The sequence below is a fragment of the Sus scrofa genome, chromosome 15 (genome assembly GCF_000003025.6).
Source record: "Sus scrofa isolate TJ Tabasco breed Duroc chromosome 15, Sscrofa11.1, whole genome shotgun sequence".
NCBI classification, from domain to species: Eukaryota; Metazoa; Chordata; class Mammalia; order Artiodactyla; family Suidae; genus Sus; species Sus scrofa.
Genome location: NC_010457.5, coordinates 94709524 through 94733840, shown reverse-complemented (window position 1 = coordinate 94733840; position 24317 = coordinate 94709524). Strand labels below are relative to the sequence as shown.

Genomic DNA, 24317 nt, shown 5'->3' with positions numbered 1-24317 from the left:
ATCACACAGTAAGTGGTGGAGTTGTGAATCAAACCCAGAAGCAATGGTTCCATAATCCATGCTCTAAACCATTAATCCTTATCGTAGGTTCCTTCCAGTTTAGAAACTCCTACACATTCCCAGGCCCAGGAAATTCTGCATGCCACGGGAGGAGCTAAGTAAATAAATATAATAAACTAGTGACTATAACAAAAAAAGAAGCAGACCCACAGATACAGAGAACAGAACAGTGGAGGGGGGAAACATAGGGGTGGAGGAATGGAAGGTACAAACTATTGCATGTAAGATAGGCTAAAAGGGTATATTGTTTAACATAGGGAATATAGCCAATATTTTGCAATAACTGTAAATGGAGTATAACTTTTAAAAATTGTATAAAAATTTAAAAAGTAATAAAAAAATTTTAAAAAACACATGAAAAATATTCCTACACATATCTATGTCAGCCTCATCATTTGACCAAAGACAAACCAAGAAAGAAAAATATTCAGTTACTTAAATTTGCACAAAGTAGTGTTTTCTGAAAATTAATATGCTGTGAATCACCTAGCAGTCTTTTAAAAAGCAGATTCTGATTTAGTATATATAGGATGAAGACTGAGATTCTACATTTTTAACAAGTCCCCACATACTGACTTTACTGGTCCATGTACCACACTGAGTGACAAGAATAAAGAGAAATGCTCGGTAAAACTGGAACTCGGCTATGACTTATTCCATCCACTTTTATCCCAAACATTATGCTAATAGGTAAGGAGGGAGAAACATGAGACTGGGCGAATATACTGGGGAAAAAAGTTACTTCATTTTGAACCACCTTGCTGATTATGAATGGCAAATAAATTTTATGATGCTTTTCCCAACATGGATTTTTACTTTGTAGTAGTATGTATGGAAAGTACATTTAGATAGTGCTAAGATTTACCAGCTCTCTCAGATCTGCACAAGCATTGAGTTCATCCAAGATTTATTATTCATAATTCACTGTTCACTTCTCTATACTGCATTAATTTATTGCTCTGGATAGTGTCTTGGGGTTATGGGATTGAAAGAGGAAAGAGTATGTGGTGGGAAACCAGGCTTTCCAAGACCCCAGAAAGCTGGAGTCAGGATACCACACATGGGTAGCTGGGCGTTCATTCTGTTTTTCCCTCTGAATGAGACTGCTGCTGAGTTAGGCTAGAAAGCCAGAGTCCCAAATGTCTTAATTTTTTTTTTTCTCCAATAGGGCCATATATTGATTGCCTGAGATCTTCCTAAAGAATAGTGTATGTCCCTGGTATAAAAAGTACAGGACGAAATTAAGCTTCCCAGATCTGGAAAGTCATCCCGTGTGCAGCTAATATTAACAGTTGTAAATCCCTCTTTGGGATAGGGGGTCTGGGGGCCAAGGCAGCCACACTGAGTTAAGCTGGGATGTGTGGCCAGCTGGCTTCTACTAAGTCTGTGTGACCTTGGCCAAAGACACAAATACATCAGAAACTTGAGGAGCATGTGTATGTTCTCTTTCTACCCATCCATCATCTATTCAAACCAATAACATTAAGAAAAGTAAAATACCAAGTCTTTTGGTGTCATTTACATATATTATGTCTATCATTTAAGGAAAAACTACCTACTTCCGCTGCCCTTTTCCTAAAAGTCCTCATTCTGTAATGTACTCTATGTGTCCTGAAACAATTCTGTATGTAGGAGGTTTTCCCATAGATCTAAAGTAATATTGAAGACGGTGGAATTGAAGGAATGCAGCTCAACTTCTCTCCTAAAAACAACAAAATTCACAACTAAAGACTGAGCACAACTCACCAAAATGCACTGGAAATCTTAAAAAGGATACCCTACTCCAGAAGAAAAAGAGAAGGCCACATTAAGAGGGAGGAGGGGCGGTTCCATGATATAAACAACCCCATACCTCCTGGGTGGGAAGCTCCACAGACTGAAAACTAACTGGTTCACAAAGACTCACCTACAGGAGTGAGAGTTCTGAGCCCCACATCAAACCCTCACGTGTGGGGATCTGGCACAGGGAGAAAGAGCCCCTGGAGCATCTGGCATTGAAGGCCAGTGGGGCTCATGTGCAGGAGCTCCACAGGACTGGGGGAAATGGAGACCCCATTCGTAAAGGTGCACACGGACTTTCACGTGCACTGGGTCCCAGGGCAAAGCAAAGTCTCCAAGGGAATCTGGGTCAAATCTGACTGCAGTTCTTGGAGGACATCCTGGGGAAACAGGGGTGAATGTGGCTTGTTGTGAGGGAAGGACATTGAAAGCAAAGCTCTTGAGAATATTCAGCAGCAGTGCCTTTCTCTGGAGGTGGCCATTTTGGGAAAATCTGGCCCCACCCATCAGTCAGTGCTGAGAAGCCCCAAGCAAACAACAATCCAGGTGGGATCACAGCCCCGCCCCTCAGTAAACAGCCTACCTAAAGACCCCTCAGGCACATATCTGCCTCTAATCCCATCCAGAGACTAAGCCCCACCCACCAGAGGGATTAGAATCAGTGGGCAGGCATCAGCCCCTTCCATCAGGAAGCCTACAGCAAGCCCCCATACTGACTTGAGCCACAAGGGGGGCAGATGTCAGAAGTAAGAGAGGCTACAACTCTATTATCTGTAAGAAGGTCACCATGCCAAAAACCTATACAAATGAAAAGACAGAGAACTATAACTGAGATGAGGGAGAAAGAAAAAACCCCAGAAAATCAGCTAAGCCATGAGGAGATTCTCAGCCTCCAGGAAAAAGACTTTAGACTGTTGATGCTGAAGATGATGCAAGACATTGGAAATAAACTGGAGGCAAAGATGGATAACTTACAGGAAACACTGAGCAAAGAGATACAAGATATAAAACTTAAACAAGAAGAGAGGCAAAATACAATAACTGAAATAAAAAATTCGCTAGAAGCAGCCAACAGCAGAAAATAGGAGGCAGAAGAACAAATAAGTGAGGTGGAGGACAGATTAGTGGAAATTACAGCTGCAGAACAGAAAAGAGAAAAAAGATTGAAAACAAATGAAGAGAGTCTCAGAGAACTCTGGGACAACGTGAAATGCAACAACATTCGTATTATAGGGGTGCCAGAAGGAGAAGAGAGAGAGAAGGGGACAGAAAAAATATTCCAAGAGATAATAGCCGAAAACTTCCCTAACATAGGGAAGTAATCACTCAAATCCAGGAAGCACAATGAGTACCATACAAAATAAACCCAAGGAGGAATACACCGAGACACATACTAATCAAACTGACCAAAATTAAAGACAAAGAGAAAATCTTGAAAGCAGCTAGGGAAAAGAAACAAATAACATACAAGGGAACCCCCGTAAGGCTCTCGGCAGATGTTCCAGCAGAAACTCTGCAGGCCAGAAGGGAGTGGCATGATATACTCAACGTAATGAAAGGAAAAAACCTCCAACCAAGATTACATTACCCAACAAGGCTCTCATTCAGCTTTGAAGGAGAAATCAAAACCTTCTCAGATAAGCAAAAGCTGAGAGAATTCAGCAACACTAAACCAGCCTTACAACAAATACTAAAGGAACTTCTCTAGGCAGAAAAGAACAAGAGAAGAAGGAAAGGAAAAAGAGCAACAAAAACAAATACGAAGGAATTAATGAAATGGCAATAACAACATACATACCAAGAATTACCTTAAATGTTAATGGACGAAAAGCCCAAACCAAAAGACATAGACTGGCTGAATGGATACAAAAACAAGATCCATATATATGCTGTCTTCAAGAGACCCATTTCACTTCTAGGGACACATACAAATTGAAAGTGAGAGGATGGAAGAAAATATTTCATGCAAACGGGGATCAAAAGAAAGCTGGAGTAGCAATACTCATATCAGACAAAATAGACTTTAAAATGAAGAATATTTTCAGGGACAAAGAAGGACATTACATAATGATCAAAGGATCAATCCAAGAAGAAGATATAACAATTTTAAATATCTACACACCCAACACAGGTTCACCACAATATATAAGGCAATTGCTAACAACCTTAAAAGGAGAAATCGACAATAACACAATCATAGTGGGGGACTTTAACACCCCACTTACAGCAATGGAGAGATCATCCAGACAGAAAATCAATAAGGAAACACAGGCCCTGAATGAAGCTTTAGATCAGATGGACTTAATAGATATTTATAGGACATGCCATCCAAAAGCAACAGAATACACATTCTTTTCAAGTGCACATGGAACATTCTCTAAGATTAACCATATCCTGGGCTACAAATCCAACCTTGGTAACTTTAAGAAAATTGAAATCATATCAAGCATCTTTTTCGACCACAATGCTATATCACTGGAAATCAACAACAAGAAAAAAACTGCAAAAAACACAAACACCTAGAGACTCAACAACATGCTACTAAACAACCAATGGATCACTGAAGAAATCAAAGAGGAAATTAAAAAATACCTAGCAGCAAATGACAACAGAGACATGACACTCCAAAACCCATGGGATGCAGCAAAAGCCGTTCTAAGAGGAAAGTTTACAGCAATACAAGCCCACCTCAGGAAACAAGAAAAAGCCCAAATAAACAAGCTGACTTTACATCTAAAGCAGCTTGAGAGAGAAGAACAGACAAGACCTAAAGTTAGTAGAAGGAAAGAAATCATAAAGATCAGAGCAGAAATCAGTGAAATAGAAACAAAGAAAACCATAGAAAAGATCAATGAAACAAAAAGCTGGTTCTTTGAAAAGATCAACAAAATTGATAAACCTCTAGCCAGACTTATCAAGCAAAAAAGAGAGAGGACTCAAATCAATAAAATTAGAAATGAAAAAGGAGAAGTAACAACGGACACCACAGAAATACAAAGGATCATAAGAGACTACTATATGCAACTATATGCCAATTAAACAGAAAACCTAGAAGAAATGGACCAATTCTTAGAAAGGTACAATCTTCCAAGACTAAACCAAGATGAAATAGAAAAGGACGAATGGACCCATCACAAGAACTGAAATTGAAACTGTGATTAAAACACTTCCAACAAACAAAAGTCCAGGACCAGATGGCTTCACAGGCGAATTCTATCAAACATTTAAAGATCTAACACCTCTCTTTCTGAAACTATTTCAAAAAATTGCAGAGGAAGGGATACTCCCAAACTCATATTATGAGGCCACCGTCACCCTGGTACCAAAACCAGACAAAGACTCCACAAAAAAAAGAAAACTACAGGCCAATATCACTGATGAACATTGATGCAAAAATCCTCAACAAAATACTAGCAAACCGCATCCAACAATACATTAAAAGGATTGTACATCCTGATCAAGTGGGATTTATCCCAGGGATGCAAGGGTTCTTCAATATCCACAAATCCATCAGTGTGATACACCACATTAACAAACTGAAGAATAAAAACCATATGATCCTCTCAATAGACTCGGAAAAAGCCTTTGACAAAATCCAACACCCATTTCTGAAAAAACCCTTCAGAAAGTGGGCGTAACGGGAACATACCTCAACGTGATAAAGGCCATATACGACAAACCCACAGTGAACATCATTCTCAATGGTGAAAACTTGAAAGAATTCCCAGTGAGATCAGGAACAAGACAAGGATGTCCCTCTCGCCACTACTCTTCAATACAGTTCTGAAAGTCCTAGCCACAGCAATCAGAGAAGTAGGAATCCAAATTGGAAAGGAAGAAGTAAAACCATCGCTATTTGCAGATGACTTGATACTATACCTAGAGAATCCTAAAGACTCTACCAGAAAACTGTTAGAGCTTATCCACGAATTTGGCAAAGTTGCAGAATACAAAATCAATACACAGAAATCGATAGTGTTTCTATATACTAACAATGAAAAAGCAGAAAAGGAAATTAGGGAAGCAATCCCGTTTACCATTGCATCCAAAAGAATAAAATACCTAGGAGTAAACCTACCTAAAGAAACAAAAGACCTGTACTCTGAAAACTATAAGACACTGATGAAAGAAGTCAAAGATGACACAAATAGATGGAAAGACTACCATGCTCTTGGATGGCAAGAATTAACATTATCAAAATGACTATACTACCCAAGGCAATCTACAGATTCAATGGAATCCCTATCAAATTACCAAGGACATTTTTCACAGAACTTGAACAAAATATTTTAAAGTTTGTTTGGAAGCACAAAAAACCCTGAATAGCCAAAGATATCCTGAAAACAAAAAAATGGAACTGGAGTTATCAGGCTCCCGTACTTCAGACTATACTACAAAGCAACAGTCGCCAAAACCACACGGTACTGGTACAAAGACAGAAATATAGATCAGTGGAACAGGATAGAAAGCCCAAAATTAAACCCATGCACCTACAGCCAACTCATCTATGACAAAGGAGGCTAGAATATACAATGGAGAAAGAACAGCTTGTTCAATAAGTGGTGCTGGGAAAAATGGACAGCCACATGGAAAAGAATGAAATTAGAACACTCCCTAAAACCATACACAAAAATAAACTCCAAATGGATTAAAGACCTAGATATAAGACCAGACACTATCAAACTCCTAGAGGAAAACATAGGCCAAACACTCTCTGACAGAAATGACAGCAACATCTTCTCAGATCCACCTCCTAGAGTAATGACAATAAAAACAAAAATAAACAAATGGGACTCAATCAAACTTCAAAGTTTCTGCACAGCAAAGGAAACCCTAAACAACACAAAAAGACAACCCACAGAATGGGAGAAAATCTTTGCAAGTGAATCAGCTGACAAGGGATTCATCTCCAAAATTTATAAACACCTTCTGCAGCTCCATACCAAAAAAAAGCAAACAAGCCTATCAAACAATGGGCAGAAGATCTAAACAGACAGTTCTCCAAAGAAGACATACATATGGCCAAAAACATGAAAAGATGTTCAACGTCACTCATTATTAGAGACATGCAAATCAAAACCACTCTGAGGTACCACCTTACACCAGGCAGAATGGCCATCATCCAAAAGTCTACAAACAAGAAGTGCTGGAGAGGGTGTGGAGAAACAGGAACCCTAGTACTCTCTTGGTGGGAGTGTAAATTGGTGCAACCACTGTGGAAAGCAGTATGGAGATGCCTCAGAAAACTAAACATAGAACTACCAGTTGATCCAGCAATCCCACTTCTGGGCATCTATCCAGAGAAAACCGTGACTCACAAAGACACATGTACTCCAATGTTCATTGCAGCACTATTTACAATAGCCAAGACATGGAAACAACCTAAATGTCCATCAACAGAGGAGTGGATCCAGAAGATGTGGTACATATACACAATGGAATATTACTCAGCCATCAAAAAGAACGAAATACCAGCATTTTTAGCAACATGGATGGACCTAGAAACTATCATGCTAAGTGAAGTCAGCCATACAATGAGACACCAACATCAAATGCTTTCACTGACATGTGGAATCTTAAAAAAGGACAGAGTGAACTTCTTTGCAGAAAAGATGCTGACTCACAGACATTGAAAAACTTATGGTCTCTGGAGGAGACAGTTTGGGGGATGGGGGGATGTGCTTGGGCTGTGGGATGGAAATCCTGTGAAATCAGATTGTTATGATCATTACACAGCTACAGATGTGATAAATTCATTTGAGTAATAAAAAAAATGAAAAAAAAAGATGTGTTATATATACCCAATGGAATACAAAAACAAAAAAATAATGCTGTTTACAGCAACATAAAAAACAAAAAAATAATGCTGTTTACAGCAACATGGATGGAACTAGAGACTCTCATGCTAAGTGAAGTAAGTCAGAAGAGAAAGACAAATACCATATGATTTCCTTATATCTGGAATCTAATATATGGCACAAATGAACCTTTCTACAGAAAAGAAAATCATGGACATGGAGAACAGACTTGTGGTTGCCAAGACAGAGGGGGAGGGAATGGGAGGGGCTGGGAATATGAAGTTAACAGATGCAAACTATTGCCTTTGGAATGGATAAGCAATGGGATCCTGCTGTGTAGCACTGGGGACTACGTCTGGTCACTTGTGATGGAGCATGATAACGGGAGAAAAAAAGAATGTATACATGTGGGTCACTTTGCTGTGCAGTAGAAAACTGATAGAACACTGTAAATCAGCTGTAATGGAAAAAAATAAACATCATTATTAAAAAAAATAAAGTAATATTAACCCCCGACTGAAGATTTTGTGTTGTTGTTAGAAAAGAATATGAAATAGAACAGTATTCCTTATATTTATTTTAGATATATTAAGAATGCCAGGTAAAATAGCTCTTTGAGACCTGAAAAATAAACTTGTAGATTTCTTTCCTATATGAAAACTAAGGCATTATCTGAGGATAAACCTTTATTTTAAGGACATTGTGAAGATGCTTTCAGATCACTATACTATTTTATGCAGATTTACACAACAATTTTCTGTTAATAAATTTTTAACCATATAATGATACTTTCCGGTATATAATGTACCCTCATTTTAAATACACTACTTCTGGAACAGTTAATAAATCTAAATTATTAAAGACATCATTGGTTTTAAAAAGATTATGAGGGTCATCAAATATATATCATGTCATATTTTTTACATAGCTTTATATAAGTAGTCTGTTGAAAAATCAATAACTTTGAGACCACCATGCTATTTTTATTAATTTGCCTCCTCCTTCCAAAATATAATTAAGTGTATTGAGAAGGGTGGGATTTATTTTGTTTCTCTCAGTTTTACATTAATTAATTTATAGGAGGCATTTTGCTCCATGAACTTTTTAAAAATCTAGGTATAGTTGGTTTACAACACTATATTAGTTTCATGTATACAACTTACTGATTGAAAATTTTTATAGATTATATTCCATTTACAGTTATTATAAAATATTGGCTATCTTCCCTGTGCTCTACAATATAACCTTGTAGCTTATTTATTTTGTACCTCTTAATCCTCTATCCCTATCTTGCTCCTCCCCACTGGGAACCAATAGTTTGTTCTCTATATCTGTGAGTCTGTTTCTTTTTGTTGTATTCTCTAGTTTGTTTTACTTTTTAGATTCCACATTTAAGTGACAACATACAGTAGTTGCCTTTCTCTGTCTGACTTATTTCACGAAACATAATATCCTCCAAATCCATTTATGTCGTTGCAAATCCCATGGACCTTTATTTTAGTAGAAATTGCCTTTAGGGTGCCATGTCAGTCACCATGATCTTTGTGTGACAGATTTCTCAACATATATCCCCTAATAATGGAAGGAAAATAGAAAGCTCTCTCAGATAATTCAGTATTCCAGCATTGATTTCTGCACTCATTACAGAGTGGCTGATTTTTAGGTTCACCCCATTTAAATCAAGACCAAATTTGTCCCTTGTTTTAAAGAGCACAAGAGAATCTAAAACTATTTCATTCTTAATAGGTTGTACTTTTTAAGAATAGGTCCATTTCTTCTAGGTTGTCCATTTTATTGGCATACGTTGCTCATAGTAGTCTCTTGTGATCCTTTGTATTTCTGCAGTGTCAGCTGTAACTTCTGTTTTTTTATTTCTAATCTTATTGATCTGAACCCTTTCCCTTTTTTTCTTGATGAGTCTGGCTAACAATTTATCAATTTTGTTGATCTTTTCAAAGAACTAATGTTTGGTTTCACTGATCTTCTTGATTGTTTTCTTTGTCTCTATGTTATTAATTTCTGCTCTAATCTTTTTGATTTCTTTCCTTCTACTAATTTTGGACTTTGTTTTTCCTTCTCTAGATGGTTAAGGTGTAAGGTTAGGTTGTTTTATTTGCATTTCTTCTTCTTTCCTGAGATAAGATTGTACTGCTATAAACTTCCCTCTCAGAACTGCTTTTGCTGTGTCCCATAGGTTTTGGATTGTTGTATCTTCATTGTCATTTGTCTCTATGTATCTTTTAATTTCCTCTTTGATTTCTTCAATGATCCATTGATTGTTTAGTAGCATATTGTTTAACTTCAAGAGTTTGTGTTTCCAAGAGTTTGCCATTTTTTTCTTGTAGTTTATTTCTAGTCTCATAATTGTGATCAGAGAAAATGCTTAAAATAATTTTCAATTTTTAAAAATTTATCAAGGCTTGATCTGTGGCCCAAGATGTGATCTATCCTGGAGAATGTTCCATGTGCACTTGAAAAGAAAGTATATTCTGCTGCTTTGGGGGTGAAAAGTTCTATAGATATCAGTTAAGTCTATTTGGTCTAGTGCATTACTTAAGGCCTGTGTTTCCTTGCTGATTTTCTGTCTGGATGATCTGTTCATTGCTGTAAGTGGGGTGTTAAAGTCCCCCACTATTATTGTGTTACTGCCAATTTCCCCTTTTATGGCTGTTAGTAGTTGTCTTCTATATTGCGCTGCTCCTATGTTGGGTGCATATATACTTAAAACTGTTATTTCTTCTTCTTTTGATCTTTTGATCATTGCGTAATGACCTTCTTTGTCCCTCTTTATTTTAAAATCTATTTTGTCTGATATGAGTATTGCTATTCCTGCTTTTCCATAATTTCCACTTGCATGTAGTATTTCATTCTGTCCCCTCACTTTAAGTCTGTACATGTCCTTAGATCTGAAGTGGGTCTTCTGCAGACAGCATATATATAGGTCTTACTTTTGAATCCATTCAGCTAGTCTTTCTCTTTCAGTTGGAGCATTGAAAGATACATGCATCTGTATGTTCACTGCAGTACTATTCACAGTAGCCGAGACATGGAAACAACCTAAATCCCCATTGATGGGTAAATGGATCAGGAAGATGTGGTAAATCTATACAATGGGATATTACTCAACCAAAAAAGGACAACATAATGCCATTTGCAGCAACATGGCTGAAACTAGATGCTCTCGTACTGAGTTAAGTAAGTCAGAAAGAGAAGGACAGACAGCATATGATATCACTTATATGTGGAGTCTAAAATATGACAGAAATGATCTACAAAACAGAAAAGGTTATGGACATGTAGAACAGACTCATGTTTGCTGTGGGGAGGGGAGGGAGTGGGACGGATTGGGAATCTGGGGTTAGTAGATGAAAACTTTGGAGTGGATGGGCAATGGGATCCTGCTGTACAGCACAGGGAACTATATATCTAGTAACTTGTAATGGACCATGATGGAGGGTAATGTGAGAAAAATTATATATATATATGACTGGGTCACTTTGCTGTATATCAGAAATTGACAGAACACTGTAAATCAATCATAGTAAAAAATAAAAAAAAACCCCAAAAAATCCTATTTCATTAGGGCAACATTAGAGACAAAAAATGTCCTTTGATTATGTAGAGTACCTAATTTTTCACTTACAGAGTTGCAGTTAACTTACCATAATAAGTCTTGTAATCGTGAGCTATCTGCTTTTGGCAATCTAGAGATTCACATGCTTCAAACTTGGGAGCATATAAATTTGAAACAATTAAGACATTTTCTGAAAATGTACTTGAATTAAATGTGAAAGACTTGGGGTGAAGAAAGAATTTAAAAGCTAATAGCATTATCTCTTATGAAAGCACAAGGCTGATTTTATTGCATAGGGAATAATCAGATTTCACATCCAAATACCGAGCTTTGTCAGAAAAAGAAGACTGGGGAGGAACAATCAAAGAAAAAGAGCCACGGGTAACATTTTGCAGGTAAAATAAAATTATATAAAAGGAAAGTTAATATAAGGTAACAGAATTAGAGTGCTAACGAACAAGGATGATCTGAGTGAAAATCCAAAAACAATGATTAAACTAATTTTAAGTATATGCTTAAAAAGGACTGATGAGAAATGGGGAAAATTGAGATAAGATGCAAGTAGACTTTTAAAATGAGATTAATATATACAATAATTAAAAGATTCAAATTTTAATACAGAAATATTTCCTGGATATTCTGTATTTTGTGTAAGGAAGGTGATAATTTTTAACAAGAACAAAGCCTCAGCATGACTACGTCAATTAATGTTTCCATATTAAAGCAAACTAATATGAAATAATAATTGACACAATTAGTAATAAGAATTTCTAAGAAATAAAATCTATCTCTACTATAAAAAACTGAACATTATTGAGTCAAAAAATAATGAGAATTTGATAATCATGTTATACGGAATATTTTCTTGGATTAAAGAAGAGTATGATTTGAGTTGCTTCAGTCATAAAAATAAAAACAACTACAAGTCTGCCCTGAAGTCGAACTATTAAACAATAAGAGAAACCAGCTCATGTGAGAAGATAAGCTACAATGTCTCGACAAGGTCCTTCTGAATCTTCAGAGACAGAAAAACTGAGAGACGTGATGAGGAGCTTCATACAAGGTAGAAAATGCTACATCAAATAAATAGCTCCAGGAATCCAATTAAGTCATCCTCCCTCCAATTCTAGTCCACCCACAACATGATTTGAAAGTCAGTCTACACAAGGGCACCAGCACATGTGTCTGTCTGTTCATTCCCACTTTGAATTCAAATACAGCATTTGTCAATGGCCCAGTGTGAATCAGCCACTTGTTTTCAGTAACAAACTCACCACTAGGTTGCAGTCTTAGCTCAACCCCTCCTTTAAGAACAAACTACTGTGTATAAAATAAATAAGCCACAAGGATATATTGCACAACACAGGGAATATAGTCAGTATTTTGTAATAACTATAAATGGAATATAACTTTTAAAAGTTGTGAATCACTATGTTGTACACCTAAAACATATAATACTCTACATCAATTATACTTCAATTTAAAAAAAAAAAAGAACACCATTCACAAGCACTTAACCATTTAATGGTTAAATATATATCACTTCTCTGGTAACAAGATACAAGCCACACTCAGTTTATCAGCTCACTAGCCCATCTGGATTCCGTGCAGATACACTGTTTTTCAAGAGCATCAAAACTCACAAATATCCGGTCAAAATATTCTCACTCATCAGCAGACAGCCTCCATAAGAGCTTTCTTCCATTACAAGTGTACAGTCATGTAGCCAAAAAAATCATTGCTTGGGTATTTTAAGCCTCTGGTTTCTGTATAGAACAAACTGTTAAATAACAGGTACATGATAACCTTTCTCTTTGTTTCTATTGCTTGTATTGGGTCCTAATGCTGACTCAAAGGGGTCAGCCATGCTGTGCTGATTCCTTTGAAAAGTCCACCCGATTGTAAGCACTTCCACTAGTGCCCAAATGAGTTTCAGGTTGAGCTTCAGGTAATATTTATTCTTTAATCCCTAAAAGGATATTTTAAAGGAACTTGACACTTTTAATTTTTAAGCAAAACCCTGGAGATAAAAAAATAAAATAAAATAGGGAAATGAAACAGTAATGCATTCGAATCCTTTTGACTACTAGGATGCATTCGAAATCTTTTGAACATTTTCTAATGAAAGTGCCTATACTTGTAGTGTTTCCCTTCCATTAATTACACATAAGTTTGGAGCTGGGGAGATAGCTACCACAAATTTTTCAGGAGGAAATATATAGATATTTAGCTTAAATATAAATTTTAAAATAATTTCCTACAATTAATAAAGTATCCAGTTATAAATTTAGAATGAGCGAGTTCCCTTCGTTGCTCAGTGGTTGACGAACTGGACTAGGATCCGGGTTCGATCCCTGGCCTCACTTAGTGGGTTAAGGATCTCGTGTTGCCATGAGTTGTGGTGTAGGTTGCAGACGTGGTTCAAATCCTGTGTTGCTATTGCTGTAGTGTAGGTCAGTGCTGCTGCTCCGATTCAACCCCTAGCCTGAGAACCCCCATATGCCACAGGTGCAGCTCTAAAAAGAAAAAAAAAAAAAGCAAAAAAAATTTTAAATGAATCATACATAACCACACCAAACTCCCTAAAATTCCTAAAAGATAGAGCAACAGACAATAATCACATAAAATAGATAACATCCATTTAAAGTTTAATACATGCCTGACCTTGTAGTTGGTGCTTGACATGCACTGTTTCATTTACTCTGCTCAACAGCCCAGTAAGGTAAATTCTATTATAAGGCAGCCCTTACCTTACAAAGGAATTGTAAAAGTGATGTTGCAACTTAAATCGTTCAAAGAAATCTCAATCATAAATGAGAAAAATTAAAATTGTTCTATGACTTTAAAAAATTTTGTCAAAACTTAGAAAATTCTCTGTTGATTAAATGTACAGGGAAACTTACAAATCTGCAAACTAATGTTAGCATGCTGTAATTTCGGAAATTAGAAACATAGAGAAACAGAGTGTTTTCTTTGTTAAAAAACCTATCAAGAGTAGTTTGAACGGTTCTAGCCCCCTTCTTCCTTTTTTATAACTTACAATATGGAGCAAGAATCTTTCCTCTGTCTTGGCAAATGGTCATATTCCTTTTGTCTTTGGATCAGCTTACACTATTTTATCCATTGTGCTTTCCAAGTCATGAAATAACTCTGAGATTTCCTTTAATGTGAAATTTTCTGCCTGCATCAGTTCCTCTGGAACATACGCCTTATTTTCATCACAACTACTTTCCTCATTTGTGTTGATAGCCTTCACTTACTTCCTCTGCTTGCTTGTCTAGAGTCTCTCCAACAGCAGCAATGTCAACATTCCCACAGTCAGCTATTTCTTCTGTGACTCTATTTATGTTTGACCCTGAATTTCATCACCAGTAATATGGTGGCCAGCATCACTGCTTTTCATTCTTTGCTGCATTTCATCTTTTTGGCCAATTTCTTCTTCTGTTTAGCCACTTTTTAAAAATGTCCTATGGTTTTATCACTGGGAGCCAAAGAACCAACACAACTACAGGCTTTGTGATGTGGGTGTGAACTGAATGGCAGATGCACAGTGACCAGCTACAAAAAGACTTCAAAAAAAAGCCATATGAGGCATTCCTGCTGTGGTGTGGTGGGTTAAGGATCTGCATCTGTGGCTTGGAATCAGTCCCTAACCTGGGAACTTCCAATTGCCGGGGGCAAGGCCATAAAAAGAAAAAAAGTGATATGATTGGTTACTGACCATAAGGTGTACCTACCATTTATGTAATGATTTGAGGACTGAAGAGCTAGTAGCAAAGTTTGTATTTTATGTAATTACCTACAGTTTCTACACATGTAACCAAGATTGAACTGTGTTGTTTGGGAATTGGTGTTACTTAACTAAACTGTGGTAACTAAATGTGTACATATTGGAACTGTGCAAAGTGAGGACGGCTTGTACTCACTTGAAGTACAGAGGACTAGAGAGGGTAAGTAATTTCCCAGTGTCACAGAGCAAGCAAGAGGCCGAACTAAGACTCAGACCTAATTTCTTCTAGCTCTAAGACTCAGGTCTTAACAATTTTGAGTTGTATTTATGACAATGCTTTTTATTCATACAAGACCTTGGGTTCTGCGTAATGATGTGCCTTTTACTTTTCAGTTTGAGTGATGATATCCCATTATATTTTGAAGAATATTTACCCACTGGCCTGTGTTGCCCAAACTGTGTTCCGAAGATATTAACAGTGTGACAAAGGCCCTATGGCATTGTCCCTGGGGCTCAAGGGACATTAAGGAGGCCAGAATGAGTGGAGGAGTGAACAGGAGAGAGCTGGAGATGGGGATCAGAGAGACTGAGAGGTCAGGCCATAGAGGATCTTACAGGCCTGAGCCAGGATTTTGGCTCCCATTCTGAGTGAGATGGAAAACTACTGGAGGATTTTGAGTAGAAGATTATGGTGTGGAATAAATGAAAGAACACCATTCCCTTTCCTCACCTGGTGATTAACGGGAAGGAGATGCAGGGGAGAGAGGGAGACAGTGAGAAAAGCAGACACGAGAACCCCTTTCTGCTCTCCTGGCTTTGGCCCACAGATGGGAAGGGTGTTCAGTAAGTGAGGAAATTAGCAAAGGTAGATGAGGAGCTATTGCCCCCTTCTCTGGAAGAATGTTCTCTCAGATCGCCCCCACCCATCACCAACATGAAGCAGGTACAACATGTTGACTCAGCATGGACATACCTAGAGGGAGGCCAAGAGGTTAGGGTTCCTGGCTGGGAATTTATTCAAATGGCAGCCATGGCAGGGCAAGGAATCATCCCCAAAGCCAGTTACAGGGAAGACTCCTCAGACAGGACTAAAGAACAGTCACAGATTTCAAAGGGAGCCTTCCTCACTCAAACTATGTTCCCTTGATGGACAGTGTCAGCACCACCACCAACTGGGAGCTCATTAGAAATTTAAATTCTCAAACCCTACCCTAAATCACTTAATCAGAATCTCTGGAGGTGAAGCCAAGGAATTTGCATTTTAAAAAGCTCTCCAGATGAATCGTATTCATGTTAAAGTTTGAGATTTACAGGTCCTTAGGCATTAGGAGCCTAAAAGTGAGGCTGAATGTGTCACTGAGTCCCATGGAAGGCTCTGTCCAAGCCCAAAAGGATTAGCTTTCAGTCACCAGGCAACAGGAGCTGTGACTCCTGATGGGAAGGAGGTGGCAAAGGGAGGGGCCTGGGGTCGCAGTAGCCTGTCTTGGCCCCATGTCTTCATATCTCATAAGCCACGTACCTCTCTCCAAAGCATCTGACTCCCCTGGAGGAAGGAAGAGGACAGGAAGAGACTTGGTACTTCATGCAAGAAAACCTGAGCATTACCTAGAAGAAAGATTTAAAACATTGGTTAGAGGAGGTTCCTGTGTGGTACAGTGGATTAAGTGTTGCCACCACAGCTGTGGTGCAGACCACAACTGTGGCTCAGATTTGATCCCTGGCCCAGGAACTTCCACATGCAATGTTCATGGCCAAAAAAAAAGTATTGTTTAGAACTTTAAACTGGATTGGACATTGTTTTTCTTGTGGTGTGGGGTAGGGAGTGAGTTTTGTTTTTTTCTAAGCAGAAGATGATGAGGATGGGCAGAAGACCAGATGAAAAAGGTATGTTATCTGTACCTCAGATTTATTGTTTTATAATTACAATATATTGTCATGCATTGCAAATTTCTAGAGAGTGAGGGACTGGAGCTCAGCTTCTCTCCTAAAAACAACAAAATTCACAACTAAAGGCTGAGCACAACTCACCAAAATGCACTGGAAATCTTAAAAAGGATACCCTACTCCAGAAGAAAAAGAGAAGGCCACATCAAGAGGGAGGAGGGGCGGTTCCATGATATAAACAACCCCATACCTCCTGGGTGGGAAGCTCCACAGACTGAAAACTAACTGGTTCACAAAGACTCACCTACAGGAGTGAGAGTTCTGAGTCCCACATCAAACCCTCACGTGTGGGGATCTGGCACAGGGAGAAAGAGCCCCTGGAGCATCTGGCATTGAAGGCCAGTGGGGCTCATGCGCAGGAGCTCCACAGGACTGGGGGAAATGGAGACCCCATTCGTAAAGGTGCACACGGACTTTCATGTGCACTGGGTCCCAGGGCAAAGCAAAGTCTCCAAGGGAATCTGGGTCAAATCTGACTGCAGTTCTTGGAGGACATCCTGGGGAAACAGGGGTGAATGTGGCTTGTTGTGAGGGAAGGACATTGAAAGCAAAGCTCTTGAGAATATTCAGCAGCAGTGCCTTTCTCTGGAGGTGGCCATTTTGGGAAAATCTGGCCCCACCCATCAGTCAGTGCTGAGAAGCCCCAAGCAAACAACAATCCAGGTGGGATCACAGCCCCCCCTCAGTAAACAGCCTACCTAAAGACCCCTCAGGCACACAGCTGCCTCTAATCCCATCCAGAGACTAAGCCCCACCCACCAGAGGGATTAGAATCAGTGGGCAGGCATCAGCCCCTTCCATCAGGAAGCCTACAGCAAGCCCCCATACTGACTTGAGCCACAAGGGGGGCAGATGTCAGAAGTAAGAGAGGCTACAACTCTATTATCTGTAAGAAGGTCACCACGCCAAAAACCTATACAAATGAAAAGACAGAGAACTATAACTGAGATGAGGGAGAAAGAAAAAACCCCAGAAAATCAGCTAAACGATGAGGAGATTCTCAGCCTCCAGGAAAAAGACTTTAGACTGTTGATGCTGAAGATGATGCAAGACATTGGAAATAAACTGGAGGCAAAGATGGATAACTTACAGGAAACACTGAGCAAAGAGATACAAGATATAAAACTTAAACAAGAAGAGAGGCAAAATACAATAACTGAAATAAAAAATTCACTAGAAGCAGCCAACAGCAGAAAATAGGAGGCAGAAGAATGAATAAGCGAGGTAGAGGACAGATTAGTGGAAATTACAGCTGCAGAACAGAAAAGAGAAAAAAGATTGAAAACAAATGAAGAGAGTCTCAGAGAACTCTGGGACAACGTGAAACGCAACAACATCCGTATTAAAGGGGTTCCAGAAGGAGAAGAGAGAGAGAAGGGGACAGAAAAAATATTCCAAGAGATAATAGCTGAAAACTTCCCTAACATAGGGAAGGAACCACTCACTCAAATCCAAGAAGCACAACGAGTACCATATAAAATAAACCCAAGGAGGAATACACCGAGACACATACTAATCAAACTGACCAAAATTAAAGACAAAGAGAAAATCTTGAAAGCAGCTAGGGAAAAGAAACAAATAACATACAAGGGAACCCCCGTAAGGCTCTCGGCAGATGTTCCAGCAGAAACTCTGCAGGCCAGAAGGGAGTGGCATGATATACTTAACGTGATGAAAGGAAAAAACCTCCAACCAAGATTTCGCTACCCAACAAGGCTCTCATTCAGCTTTGAAGGAGAAATCAAAACCTTCTCAGGTAAGCAAAAGCTGAGAGAATTCAGCAACACTAAACCAGCCTTACAACAAATACTAAAGGAACTTTTCTTGGCAGAAAAGACAAGACAGCAACAGGAAACAAAAATTCCACAAATGACAAGCCCACCAGTAAAGGTATGAAATCATCCATGCACAATTATACCACCAAAATCCGAAATCATGAGAAGAGGTGGGTACAAATGCAGGACAGTGGAGATGAACTTGCAATTAAGAGACCAACAACTTAAAACAATCTCATATACATATAGACTCTTATATCAAAACTTCAGAATAACTGCAAAGCAAAAATCTACAATTGATACACAAACGAGGAACCTCTGGAGAAGAAATATATCTCATGGTAAATAAGTGCATAATCCACCATGAAGGGGGTCATTTGACATCATTTTTGGAATGCTGAAGTCTTCTTAGATCTGATTCTGATTTCCTCTCCATCAAAGAATTTATGCTAATTATAATTAAATAATGCAACTGTACAATTAAATAATACAGTTCTATAATTGTATTATCAATAAAAAAATTTCTAAGAGTGAAAGGCTGTGTAGCATTTCTACACTTATTTCAACACAGAACCCTGTTTTTTCCTCTAAGAATAATGAAAGCTGACCCTGATTGCACACTACTATCTGCCAGGGACCATATTAAGTACAAATACTTGAAAAGGATAAGATAGAGTAGGGTAGGATAGGATAGAATAGAATAGCAAATAGTCATGATTTCCTGTCATTCCCATTGTTAGCAAAGATTTGCTATCAAGCTAATGAATCTAGTCCCAAGGATCCTCACTTGCACAGGCCCCTGCTAAGTCCCTGTATCTAATTTTGTAATTTTTTTTCTTTAAAAGGGCTTATTTCAGCTCCATTATCCCTGGCCACCTGACTGCCACCTACATTAAATGCAAGATCCATGATGAGCTTACCTGGCAAAGAAAAATAATTCAGAGAAAAGGGCCTCATTAGTCACTTGTATCTTAGAGACTGGGAAACTGAGCTGTAAGATGCTTAAGGAACTTATTTAGTTAAACGATTAGCTTACCTCAAGAACTGGTATTTGAGCCCTGGTCATCTACCCCATTCCCTTAATCACTAGGTTATATTGCCTCTCTCTAGCCTGAGGTATTATTCTCATGGTACACTAGTTTTGGAATTTGTTTGTAGTAGACTAGGTCAGGTGTCTTGGGGGGAAAAAATAAATCTGCCTATGGACACTCATGCAAAGTTAAAGAGCCACATGAGAGTTTATAAAGAAAAAGCAAGCCCAGTCCTGCCAGATGAGAAATGAAGTCCAGGTTGCTGGCTCCCACCTCATACCCAACTCTGGGCAGGCTACAAGAAGGAAGAAGAAATTTATGAACCCAGAGCCAGGCTCAGCAAAGGGAACAAACTATGAGCAATCCTTAGGAATCAGAAGGTAGCTAAAGTCTCAATGGAGAGAGAAAATGGTGGTGAGGGTGAAGGGGCCAGAGGGCCACAACTAGAGTCTGAATTGAGGTAGAGCATGCTAATGGTAAATTCTTCCTTTCCTGTCATTCTCTTAGGGGAACCTAAAACTGGAGTTGCAGTCACAGTCAGCCAAGATGGGACCAGAAAGAGAATACACATCTCCTATTTTAATGTTGTGTTTGACCACCATAAAGAATTGTGGGTTTGTGTAGAAATTAGAGCTCTGCAAACCAGGACATTTGGTGAGCATTCATACACACAAAAACACATGCATGTATTGCATGAACAGGAGCCTCTCAGACCCAGAACAGTGCTCATCTCATTGATCTCTTTCCATGGAAATGGAAAGCAAGAGGATCAACTGGGAGCAGCTATGTGAAAATGGGGTAGATTCTGGACCTCACAAGAATGGAAAGCTAGAGAAGGTAGTACCCAACAAGCCCCTCAGCATTTCCCCTACCCCTTACTCCCTGGCTAGGAAAAGAAATTTTTTAAAAAAGACATTTGCTTTGACATGCAAATAGTGCCTCTAGTTAGAGGGATTCAGAACACCCCTAAGGGAGCAGCTCGCCTTTGAAATGGAAAATAGGAAATAATGGAACCCAGACTAAGGAGAACCTGCATCTCTTCTCTCATCTCCTGTCTTTTCCTCTTCTTTTCTCTCCACTCTTCTTCCCTTTCCCCAACCACCCCATGAACAAATGAACACATCCATACATGCACACACATGCACACATACACATGCATGCATGCGCGCGCGTGCACACGCGCGCACACACACACACACACACACACATACACACACACTCTCCCTATGAGAAACAGAAGCCAAGGCTTAGGGTTTATTCAAGGTAAAGGCCACTAACCAAGGCAATATATTGTGCCAAAATTAAAGATGAGCTTAAAGTGAAAAATAATTAGATATCTAAGGAACATGGGCATTTTGAAATAAAGAACAAATTCAAAGAAATTACAACAAAAATTTAACAATATTATAGATGAGAAAATTCTAAGGGCTTCCAGAGGCAAAAAGAAAAAATAATAAAGGAAATTTGAAAGATATTATTAAAAAAAATAAGAATCAGGAATTACACTTTTTAACAATAATACTTAGAAGACGACATTGGAGTTATGTTTTCAAAATTTGGAAGGAAAAAGCATTTGAACCTAGAGTCTTATTTCCAGCTAAACTATAAATGCAATGAAGAAAATATTACAGAAAGTTTATCTTACAACCTCTTTGAAATAACTATTATAGGCCGTACTAAAGGTAAAAGAGCAATGGATCCAAGAGCAGGCAGTGAGATATATATGAATGAATAAAGCATTGAGTACTTTATTATTGTTTAAATGAGCAACTACTACACTTAACCCACTTGATCAATAATGAGCAACTACTACACTTAACCCACTTGATCAATATATATCTGAAACTTAAATGACATATAAATATGGGAAGAGTCTAGTATGTTTAGATATAGGTGTAAATGTGCTAAGAACCAGTTAAAATTATTGGGTTGTTTGCGGAAAAGACTGCGATGTTGATAAGTGCCAGAGGCCAGCTCCGGCAGCCAGGGAGTGTACACTTTTCCCAAAGGAGAGGGACGCGTGTCGGCTTTTGCAACAGAGACAGCCTCTTTGTCCCTTCTTTCAGGGCGCTGGACTGCTCAAATTTTATTGGCATAAGTGGTTGATTATAGAGACAGTTTCTAACTACAGATTACATCATAGTGTCAAAAGTACATTGGTTAACTTTTACATGGTACAGCAGCTATACATCATGTTCTAAGATCTTTGTTTTAACTAAATTTAGTGAGTACAATTCAAGGGCAATTAGGTATAATACATCATGTAGAAAGGAGGAGACTCAATACAAATCATCCCATGGCCAGAAAGTCTTCATAAATTGAAGAGGTCATAGACATAACAAATCTTGTTTTTAGACTAGTGCTTATCTTTAAAGCATTATGTCAGGGAGACAGTGTAAGAAAATATAAACCAACTTAACTAGCTATCACTTAAAAGCTTCTATAACTCATAGCTAGGGGTCATTTGGTCAAGAATAATATATGTCTCACTTCTATGAACCTCATTAAAATCCTAACTCTAAAGTTTACTATATAACTAGTTAGTAGATAAACACTATGTTTTAATTAAGTTGGATTTAAATAGGGGAAAGTCCTTCAGGATGAAATTCTTATTATGTTATTGTTGCAATTTTGTTAAATCACAAATCACCACAGGAAAATAAGAATGAAAAATAAGAATAATAAGCAAACAATCGGGAAAGACTGAGGAAAAACTGAGTAACAAATGAATAACAGAAAAGACTAAGTCATCCATGGAACAATCCCCACTCAGCAGCGCAAAATGGAAATTGTTTCCTGGAAAATTCAGTTCCCCACCAATGTCAGCAGGCGAGCCTTATTGTCTTTTGGGGCCTGTCCTCAGAATTGCGCCGAACATGCAGACATCTCCTTGTTTAGGAATCTGCCCTCGGAATTGCACCGTTCAAACAGGCCACTTTTTCTGATTAGGAGCTTGCCCTCGGAATTATTCCATTCAGGCAAGCTCCCTTCCTTGGCTCCTTGTATCTTCTCGGCTCCCTGCAGATAAGCGTTAGATAATGCCTCTGGTTGAAATGTAGGGGCAACTACCAGAAGAACGGAAGTAGAATAAGTAAATTTCAAAACACCAGAACAAATTTGATTATCTAATAAGTGGCATAAAAGGAAAAAAAGAAAGAAAACTCAGGAGAAAAGCATGGTGTCTTTTCCTCTATTCCCAAAGAAGAGAGCTTGAATCAAAGTGTTATATGCAAGAGATTTACTTTAGAAAAGAATCTCAAGGAACAAGAATAAGGGACTGGCAAGAGCAAAGCTGAGAAGGAGGGAAAGACAATTTAAAAATCCATTATTCAAATGCAGGACACTGCAGATGTACTTGCAATTAAGAGACCAACAACTTAAAACAATCTTGTGTACACACACACACACACACACACACACATATAGACTCATATCAAAACTTCAGAATAACTGCAAACCAAAAATCTACGACTGATACACAAACAAATAAGAAAATATCAACTCAAATACAATACTAAAGACAGTCATCAAAACACAAGAGGAAAGAACAAGAGAAGAAGGAAAGGAAAAAGAGCAACAAAAACAAATCCGAAGGAATTAATGAAATGGCAATAACAACATACATACCAAGAATTACCTTAAATGTTAATGGATTAATGTGCCAACCAAAAGACATAGATTGGCTGAATGGATATAAAAACAAGATCCATATATATGCTGTCCTCAAGAGACCCATTTCACTTCTAGGGACACATACAAATTGAAAGTGAGAGGATGGAAGAAAATATTACACGCAAACGGGGATCAAAAGAAAGCTGGAGTAGCAATACTCATATCAAACAAAATAGACTTTAAAATGAAGAATATTTTAAGGCACAAGGAAGGACATTACATAATGATCAAAGGATCAATCCAAGAAGAAGATATAACAATTTTAAATATCTACACACCCAACAGAGGTTCACCACAATATATAAGGCAACTGCTAACAACCTTAAAAGGAGAAATTGATAATAACACAATCATAGTGGGGGACTTTAAACCCCATTTACAGCAATGGACAGATCATCCAGTCAGAAAATCAATAGGGAAACACAGGCCCTGAATGAAGCTTTAGATCAGATGGACTTAATAGATATTTATAGGACATGCCATCCAAAAGCAACAGAATACACATTCTTTTCAAGTGCACATGGAACATTCTCTAAGATTGACCATATCCTGGGCTACAAATCCAACCTTGGTAACTTTAAGAAAATTGAAATCATATCAAGCATCTTTTCCGACCACAATGCTATACAACTGGAAATCAACAAGAAAAAAACTGCAAAAAACACAAACACCTAGAGACTCAACAACATGCTACTAAACAACCAATGGATCACTGAAGAAATCAAAGAGGAAATTAAAAAATACCTAGCAGCAAATGACAACAAAGATACGACATTCCAAAACCTATGGGATGCAGCAAAAGCCATTCTAAGAGGAAAGTTTATAGCAATACAAGCCCACCTCAGGAAACAAGAAAAATCCCAAATAAACAAGCTAACTTTACATCTAAAGCAGCTTGAGAGAGAAGAACAGACAAGACCTAAAGTTAGTAGAAGGAAAGAAATCATAAAGATC

The 24317-nt window shown here is 38.2% G+C and overlaps 1 protein-coding gene across 1 annotated transcript in view; it reads right to left on the bottom strand.

Moving 5' to 3' along the window:
* C15H2orf88 (chromosome 15 C2orf88 homolog) overlaps positions 1-24317 on the bottom strand; it is a 165832-nt gene that overhangs the window by 60274 nt on the left and 81241 nt on the right. Inside the window, exon 7 of the mRNA XM_021076261.1 lies at positions 16461-16546. The gene's annotated coding sequence lies outside the window, so the exon portion shown is untranslated. The remainder of the gene's footprint in view (positions 1-16460; positions 16547-24317) is intronic.